Below are 7557 nucleotides of genomic sequence, written 5' to 3'. Positions count from 1 at the left end.
GAAGGTGTAAGTGATGAGGATGATGGTAGAGGGAAGAAAATTTCCATTACCCTGTAGTCTCCAGCTGGGGACCCATCATCACTCTGTTTCCCAGGGACTGTCTGACCACCTGTTCTCGGCACTGGATCAGATTTATCAAGTGTTTGGAGATGAGGAGAAGGCAGCCCAAGATAAACACTCAGATTGTTATTTTGGGACTCTCTCACAGCCAATCCCACTGAGGTCAAAAATGTTTTACCCCATAGGTCTGGGCCAGCCTCATGTTTCAGGAACATGATCCTTAAGTCCTAAGAGCTAGTGATTCTACTCTCACTTTCTCCAAAAGGGTGGTTCCTGAACTTATGCTCAGGGAGAAAATGAACTAAAAAAGGGCAATCTTTAAGGGAAGGCAGGGCCAAGACATCTCCCTAACCAGACCTCTGGGCAAGTCTAGGCTGCTGAGCTCAGCACAGAGATGAGACTGATCCATGACCTGTCAAGGGCAACTTCGGTCCTGTGAAAGACTCAGTGTTGGATTGTGATTAAAGTCCCTTCTGGTTTCAGCATGAAGTGTCCAGGTACCAGCTGTAGGCTTGGGGGGTCTTGAGTTTTCTGAACACCTGTCCCAACACACTTCCCTGTTCATTCTTAGACTTGGGCCCTTGGCTCCTAGGAACACTTTTAGGACTAAATCCTCAAGAAAAATATTCTGGGATGAACGTATCTGAGAAGATGCACTGGATCAATCTAGAGCACCATAGCTCATTTCAGGTCTGAGGAAACAGAGAGGGTCACATGGGGAGTCAGTGACTGGTCCCTCTCCCAAGCCTGCCCAAAGAATGCTCAGTACTCAGGAAACCCTGGTTTCCTCTTCATCCCAGCCTCCAAAAGACTTTGATCTTTGATCTGTAAGTTTCTTCAAATGTCTATTCATGATTAAGACAGATCATTTCCAGGGTTTCTTTTTTTTTTTTCAAATGGTGCTGGGGATTGAACCCAGGACCTTGTGCATGTGAGGTAAGCACTCTACCAACTAAGTGATATCCCCAGCCCCTTGTGATTTAAAGAGAAGAATGGTAAAAAGGGACTTTCTGTTTCTGAAGACTGGTTCATCACCAGATATAAAGTTAGCTATATGACCATGGGACTCCTCCCAAGAATGGTGGCTTAAAAAAAAAAAAAATAGTGTCTTGCTATTTTGCCTAGGCTGACCTTTAACCTCCAGGGCTCAAGTGATCCTGAGTAGCTGGGACTATAGATGTACAACATCATAACAGGCTTAAGAATGGAGGTTTGCGGGCTGGGGATGTGGCTCAAGCGGTAGCGCGCTCGCCTGGTATGCGTGCGGCCCGGGTTCGATCCTCAGCACCACATACCAACAAAGATGTTGTGTCCGCCGAGAACTAAAAAAAAATAAATAAATAAATATTAAAAATTCTCTCTCTCTCTCCTGTCTCACTCTCTCTTTAAAAAAAAAAAAAAAAAAAAAAAAGAATGGAGGTTTGAGTCAGGAATGGTGGCACCCACCTCTATTCCCAGCAACTCGGGAGGCTGAGGCAGGAGGATCACAAGTCAAGACCAGCTTTGGCAATTTGGCAAGACCATGTTCTCATAATAAAATGAAAAGGGGGCTGGGATTATGGCTCAGTGGTAGAGTGCTTGCCTAGCACAAGCGAGGCCCTGGGTTCAATCCTCGGCACCACATAAAAATAAATAAAAAATAAAGATATTGTGTCCAACTACAACTAAAAAATAAATATTTAAATAAAAATAAAGTAAAAAATAAATAAAATAAAATGAAAAGGGCCAGATGTGGTGGTGTTCCACTGTAGTCTCAGTGACTGAGGATGCTTGAGGCAGAGGAGTACAAGTTTGAGGTTAGCCTTAGCAACTTAAGTAAGATCCTGTCTCAAAAAATAAAATGGGCTTAGGGATGTGTGGTTCAGTGGTTAAGCACCTCTGGGTTCAATCCCTGGGACCAAAAATAAATGAAGGTAGAACAGCCCTGTGTTTAACCTTCAAGCATAACAAAACAAAACAAACAAAAAGGTCACCATGGTGAACTAGAGGTATTCAACATGGAGGAAACTAAAAAAATGTGAAGAAAGTTGGCATCAGATCCCAAGAATGGGCTTGGAGTTAAAGCCAGTGTTTTCAAAGAGTTTTGAAAAGTAAAACAGATTTGAAGTCAACATATGACACTTCTCCTAAGGCATACCATGGCCTCTTAAAATGTGCCTCTTGGTATTCCACCCAGACCAAAGAAAGGACTTCTATGCCTTTCTAGGCCTACTCAAACTTGACTGTATAATTGCCTTCCAAATAAACAGCCCCAAACAGTTCAGCCTCAAAATGGGAGCATTTTAAATGCAGGCCAAAGTCATTGGGAAATAGGCCTCCCACCCAATATACAATAGAACCACTGTCATCAGCCTTGCCTAGTGAACCATTTTCTGCAGCATAAGCAACTAAAGCTGCACACCAATTTATACCTCAGTGATGTTGCTGCACAAATAAGGAAGTGTATAATGCTACCTTTGCCTCTTTAATTGGAGAACAGGCCAGGCCAGATGGTTGTGGGGTGGAACCTTACAAAAATGCCGGATGACCAGAATGAGATTTTATGCTCTATCAGCTCAGGCTCTAATTTTGACTTCAAGAAGCTTATGGGACAGGATTAAAGCACTGGTGCTGTCTTGTCTTCAGCTAAAGATAAGTGTGATCACTGGATGAGTTCTTTATTTTTATTTTTTTTTTACAAAGCTATGGACAATTTCTAGAGCTTCTATATAAAATATTTATGAAAGTGTGGTAGATTAGAGTGCTTAGAAATACCTATCCTTCAATAAAAGGAACAGGTATATTTGTTAAGCTGCAGAAAATTCTTGAAATCTTTTTCAACTAAAAGGCCAGAAAGGTGGCAAAAAAGCATATGTGTGTTTGTGTGTGTGGGGATAAATTTTTAATAGCAAAATCTCCACTTCTGTCAGTGTATTAAAGTTACAAATGCAATTTCTGTGTAGTTTCACCAAGAATTTTATCCTCCTTTTGGTGGTGCAAGCCTGTAATCTCAGGGACTCTGGAGGCTGAGGCAGGACTGCAAGTTGAAAGTCAGCCTCAGCAACTCAGTGAGACACTGTCTTAAAATAAAAATAAAACATTAAAAAGGGGTGGGGTATACGGCTTAGTGGTTAAGGGTCCCTAAGTTCAATTTCTCCTACAAAACACAGACACACACACACACACACCAATCTCATCCTCCTGAATTTGCTTACTTTCAGCCACAAGGTTAAACCTGGATTCGGATCCCTTTGCTGACTTGTGTTTTAAACAGTAAGTTTAAAACAAAGATGTGGGGAGACGCTGAAGGAGGTAAAGATGTGGGGAGATGCTGAAGGAGGCCTCGGTCTATACAGATTTCAAAGAAGACTAGTGAACAGAAACCCCGATCCCCTTATTGTGGATGGAACCCAGGGCCTCGCACATGCTAGGCAAGCACTCTACCATTGAGATACACCCTAGGCCCTTTTAATTTTACTCTGCAACACGGTCTTGCTAAATTGCCCAGGCTGGACTCAAATCTGCAGACCTTCCGGCTTTGGCAAGGATTACAGGCAAGAGACAAGCTCTTTTTGTTGTTGTTGTTCTTAGTTATACATGATAGGGAATATTTTGAAATATCTATACAAACATGGAGTATATCTTATTCTAATAAGAAAGAGAAGCAAGTTTTTAACAAAAAAACAGTTGTGTTTTTAAAAAGGGTTGAAGGGACAATGGTGAAAGAATCTACTGGGCCCCAAATCTATAAAAATATCCAGGCACCTGAAACCCTTAACAATGACATCACCCCACAATCAAGCACTATAGGATGCTCTGGATTTGAGCAAGGCCGGGAGAGGCGGCAGCCAACCCTGGGGTCCCGACCGTCTGCAGAGCGCAGGTCACCGTGAGGCCCCGCCCCACCGGCGGTCCCTAAGCAGCGGCCTGACGGGCGGCGTGGGCTGAACGTTTCCAGGGCTGGTGCTGACCACGCCCTGCTGGGTCTCACTCCCACCCACCCCAAACGTGGCTCGGGCATCACTGGGCGCGACCCACAGGGCTCTCCCAAGGAAGGGCGCGCCTGAGGCCGGCGCGCTCTGCACTCTGGGAGCCGCATCGGGCGCGCGCGAACGCGTGACCTACTTCTGCGCACACTACACTTCCCTGCGCGCTCCGCGGGGCCGGTAGGCGGCCCAACCACGCATGCCCGGCAGGGGGACCTGGCCGAGGGTCGGAGCGTAGGAAAAGTTTCCGACGCACTTGCGCACTGCGCGGCGGGCGCCCCCTCCCATCGCAAGACAGTTCGTCCAAATCTACCCACTGGGCCAGCTCGCAGTTCGTACCACCCACCGCGTCCGTACGAGGGGCAGAACTTTCCCGATCTCTCTCCAGTGCCTCCGAAGACTGCTGAATTAGGGACCTGCTTCCAATGAGTTTTTCTGGGAGAAAGGGGTGGGCTGGGATAGACAAGGCCTCGCCCTCCCACCCCCACCCCTGCCGCTGAATCTGAATTCCAAAGGTGGACAGCCGCTGTCTGGGGTTGCTGTAAGGACTGACTGTGGACTCCAAGAGAAAGGAGCCTTTTCCACTTAATGCCAGTAGGCTCGGCTCCAGCACCCCACAGTCAGGAAAGGAAAAGCAGGAACTGGACCCAGTTCTGTCGGCAATCAGAAGGCCCAACGTCAGGGGGGCTCAAACCTTACCCCACTTCTAATCCAAGTCTGAAAAAGGATTTCCAGGGAAATGGGGAAGGTTCTCAGCTGGGAAGGAAAAACTGCACATCGGAAACCTGAACACCTAATATTTAAAATTCTGTGTGAGTCTCCTCCCACTGCAAGGGCTACTCTATGACCAGACTTACCAGATCCCCTGCAAAGCTTCCCTACAGGGTGTTAAACCTCCCTAATCCGGCCTCCCACACAAGCTGCTTTTCTCAATGCTTAAGAGAGGGAAGGGGGCAGGCGACGAGAAAGCAAGAGGATGTTTTTCTACTGAGAAATAAATGAGGGACCTACTCCCAGGTGGGCTGGGTAGGAAGGTAAAAAACAATAGGTTGGACAATGAGAAGGCACCCAAGACCCTATCTGCTGGTCCTCAAGTTGAAGCCCCGTGTGTGGGGTTCGGTTGCTCCAAGGGGAGGAGAGGGTCAGTCGGCTGTGCCTTCCATTTGCTCCCTCCCTCCTCCCCAGATACCTGGTCAAGGGCACAATCCATTCTCTGGACTGGAAAAGGGAGTTTAGGAGTAGGGCCCTTCTTCCCAGGGACCCTATGTAGATCAAGTAGAATCCACTAGCTGGCATAGTCCTACTGGTACTTTTTTACGCGCAGTTTTCCCTTTAAGCCAAGAAGATAAAGATTTCAAGCTGAAATGAATTCTGGCTGAGTGGTTCAAGGACAGTTCCCTCTAATCGGTCTCATCCCCAAGAAAGGATGTTCAACCTTCATCCTTCAGGCTCCACAGAACCAGAAATAAACCATAAGCAACCCCATTCCATGCACACGGGAAAAGCAGAAAAAGGCCTGGATCTCCTTCCTTCCTCTCATTTATTTAACGGTGGCAGTGGGAGTTATGTTTCTTTGGGGAACAAGGAAAATCTAGCGAGTATCTGGGATATAAGAACTGGGGGAGGAGGAAGGGAAGAAATGCACTCCATCCAGGAGAGGCCACTCTTCCACCTGGGAGAGAAGGGGGCTCTTGGGTACCGCAGGATCAGAGACAGGGTAGAGGAGCAAGGGGAAAATGTGGGCGGTTCTAAAAGAAGATAGAAGGGGCGAGGAAAATGCTGGCCGGGCGGGGGAGGGGGTGACAGCGACGTGGAGTGTCCAGCAAAGCCAAGAGCCGGAGCAAGGGCGGGGTGGGGCAGGCCGTCCAGCCGGTGGGTGTCAGGGTGCCCCCCCCCCGTCCGCATGCCCCTGCACTCACTCGGGTCTCCGCGGCGGCGGGATGGGCTGCCGGTCGCCAGGTGTCTTCTCCTGCCAGGGTAGTCCTGGGCCCGGGGCAGAGGTCGCTCTCCCTGCTTTCTCCGGCGCTGCGAGGCCGGGGGCCGATGTGTCTTTTTCGTCGATGAGGGCTGGGAGCAAGGAGGAGGTTACGGGCTATAACTCCTAATATAATTCTTTCAGCTTTTTTGGAGGTCGGACTCGGCGGCAGGGGACGGACGGACCGCGGGCAGGCCGGCCGGCGGCGACAACACTACGATGGCGGCCCAGAGGGTGGCTCCCGTCGCGGGGCGGAGGACGGACTGCTGTAGTCGGCGGACGACCTGGCCCTCCTGGCCCCGCGTCGCCCGAGCCACTAGCTTTTCTCCGCCCACGACCCGCACCCTCCCGCGCCCCGGCCAGAAGTGAGCAAAGTCAATGAAAAGTTTCACCCTTAGCAACCCTGCGCACGGATCCGACTTCCCCACCCCTGCGTGATGCGTCCCTCCGCCGGCGGGGCGGGGCTGGGCGTCCGGCCGGGACTACTTCCCTGCCGGCCCGCGGATTAACCCTTCCGGGTCCGTAGCCCGCTGGGCGTGGGACGCAGGCAAAGGCTGCGGGAGTCTCTTTTCTAAACCCTCTCGCGTCGCCACCTCCTCGGCCTGGCTGTCTGTCTTCCCTTCCCCATCACAACACTGCCGTGCCGTATTTTCTTGCAGCCTCAAGCCACTCTCTGAGCTCGTGCTTAGCGTGTAAGGAGCATCCCCAGGTAGTCGGGGAGCTCCGTGAGGGCAGGCACCGGGCTGAGACACGGTGGGCGCTCACTCCGGCTGCTGGACGGTGGCTGTCGGGGGTGGGGCGGGCACAGCTTGCCCCAGGAAGCTCTCCCCTAACCTCCGACCCTGCACCTACCGGGGCGCCGGCGGTACGCAAGTTTGTTTGTCCGAATTATTTCCCACCGAGGCGACCTTGGCGCGCCCCTCCAGCTCTAGGCGCCTGACCCCCCACGCTCGCCCAGTTGCGACCTCCTTGGGTGAGAGATCTAGGGGCACCTCTTGAGCTCTGGAAAGGTTTCGGACCTGAACTCGCATTGGCCTGAGTTTTCCGAGCGCGGCTCGCCTCGTCGTCGGACGCGAAAAGTCGAGAGGAGGGCGAGGGGGAATGGGGCCTGGGGCATGCTGTTCGGGATGAAGAGGCCGATGGCCAACAGCTGAGTAACCTCTTGACACCAGGTTCCCCGTGCAGGGAGAGGGCCTGCTCCACGCAGACGCACAAGCGCCGCCCCCCAGCCGACGCTCCAGTTGGCTCCCTCCAGCCAGCGACCCCTACGAGGGCTAAGAGAGCCACGCTAATTCTAGGAATAGCCCCGCGGAGTGGTGTGGCGCCTGCCCACGATAGGCGCGACGGGCGCGCACACCCTACGGTCCCTCAGGCGGCGGAGCAAGACTTTCCGAACCCGGGATGGGGGGCGTCCGGGCCCTCTGCCGGGATCTCGGCGGCGCAGACCACTCTGCCTCTTTGTGACAGTGTGGGGCAGAGTAGGGGTAGGGAGGTCTGAGCCCGGTGAGGTCAGGCGAACAGGACTGTCGGACGGCGAGGTCCGGAGCCCTGGGTGGG

At 51.5% G+C, this 7557-nt stretch overlaps 1 protein-coding gene across 3 annotated transcripts in view; it reads right to left on the bottom strand.

The window, feature by feature from the left end:
* Nucleotides 1–7557, bottom strand: part of Tob2 (transducer of ERBB2, 2) — a 12663-nt gene extending 5106 nt beyond the window's left edge. Inside the window, exons 1-2 of one of the 3 annotated variants that reach the window (XM_040277469.2) lie at nt 7020–7557; nt 5945–6092 (exon numbers count right to left, since the gene is read on the bottom strand). The gene's annotated coding sequence lies outside the window, so the exon portion shown is untranslated. The other 2 variants (XM_078052676.1, XM_078052677.1) reach the window with 2 other exon arrangements.

This window comes from Ictidomys tridecemlineatus, chromosome 6 (genome assembly GCF_052094955.1).
Source record: "Ictidomys tridecemlineatus isolate mIctTri1 chromosome 6, mIctTri1.hap1, whole genome shotgun sequence".
Lineage (NCBI taxonomy): Eukaryota > Metazoa > Chordata > Mammalia > Rodentia > Sciuridae > Ictidomys > Ictidomys tridecemlineatus.
This window is presented reverse-complemented; position numbering and strand designations above follow the sequence as displayed.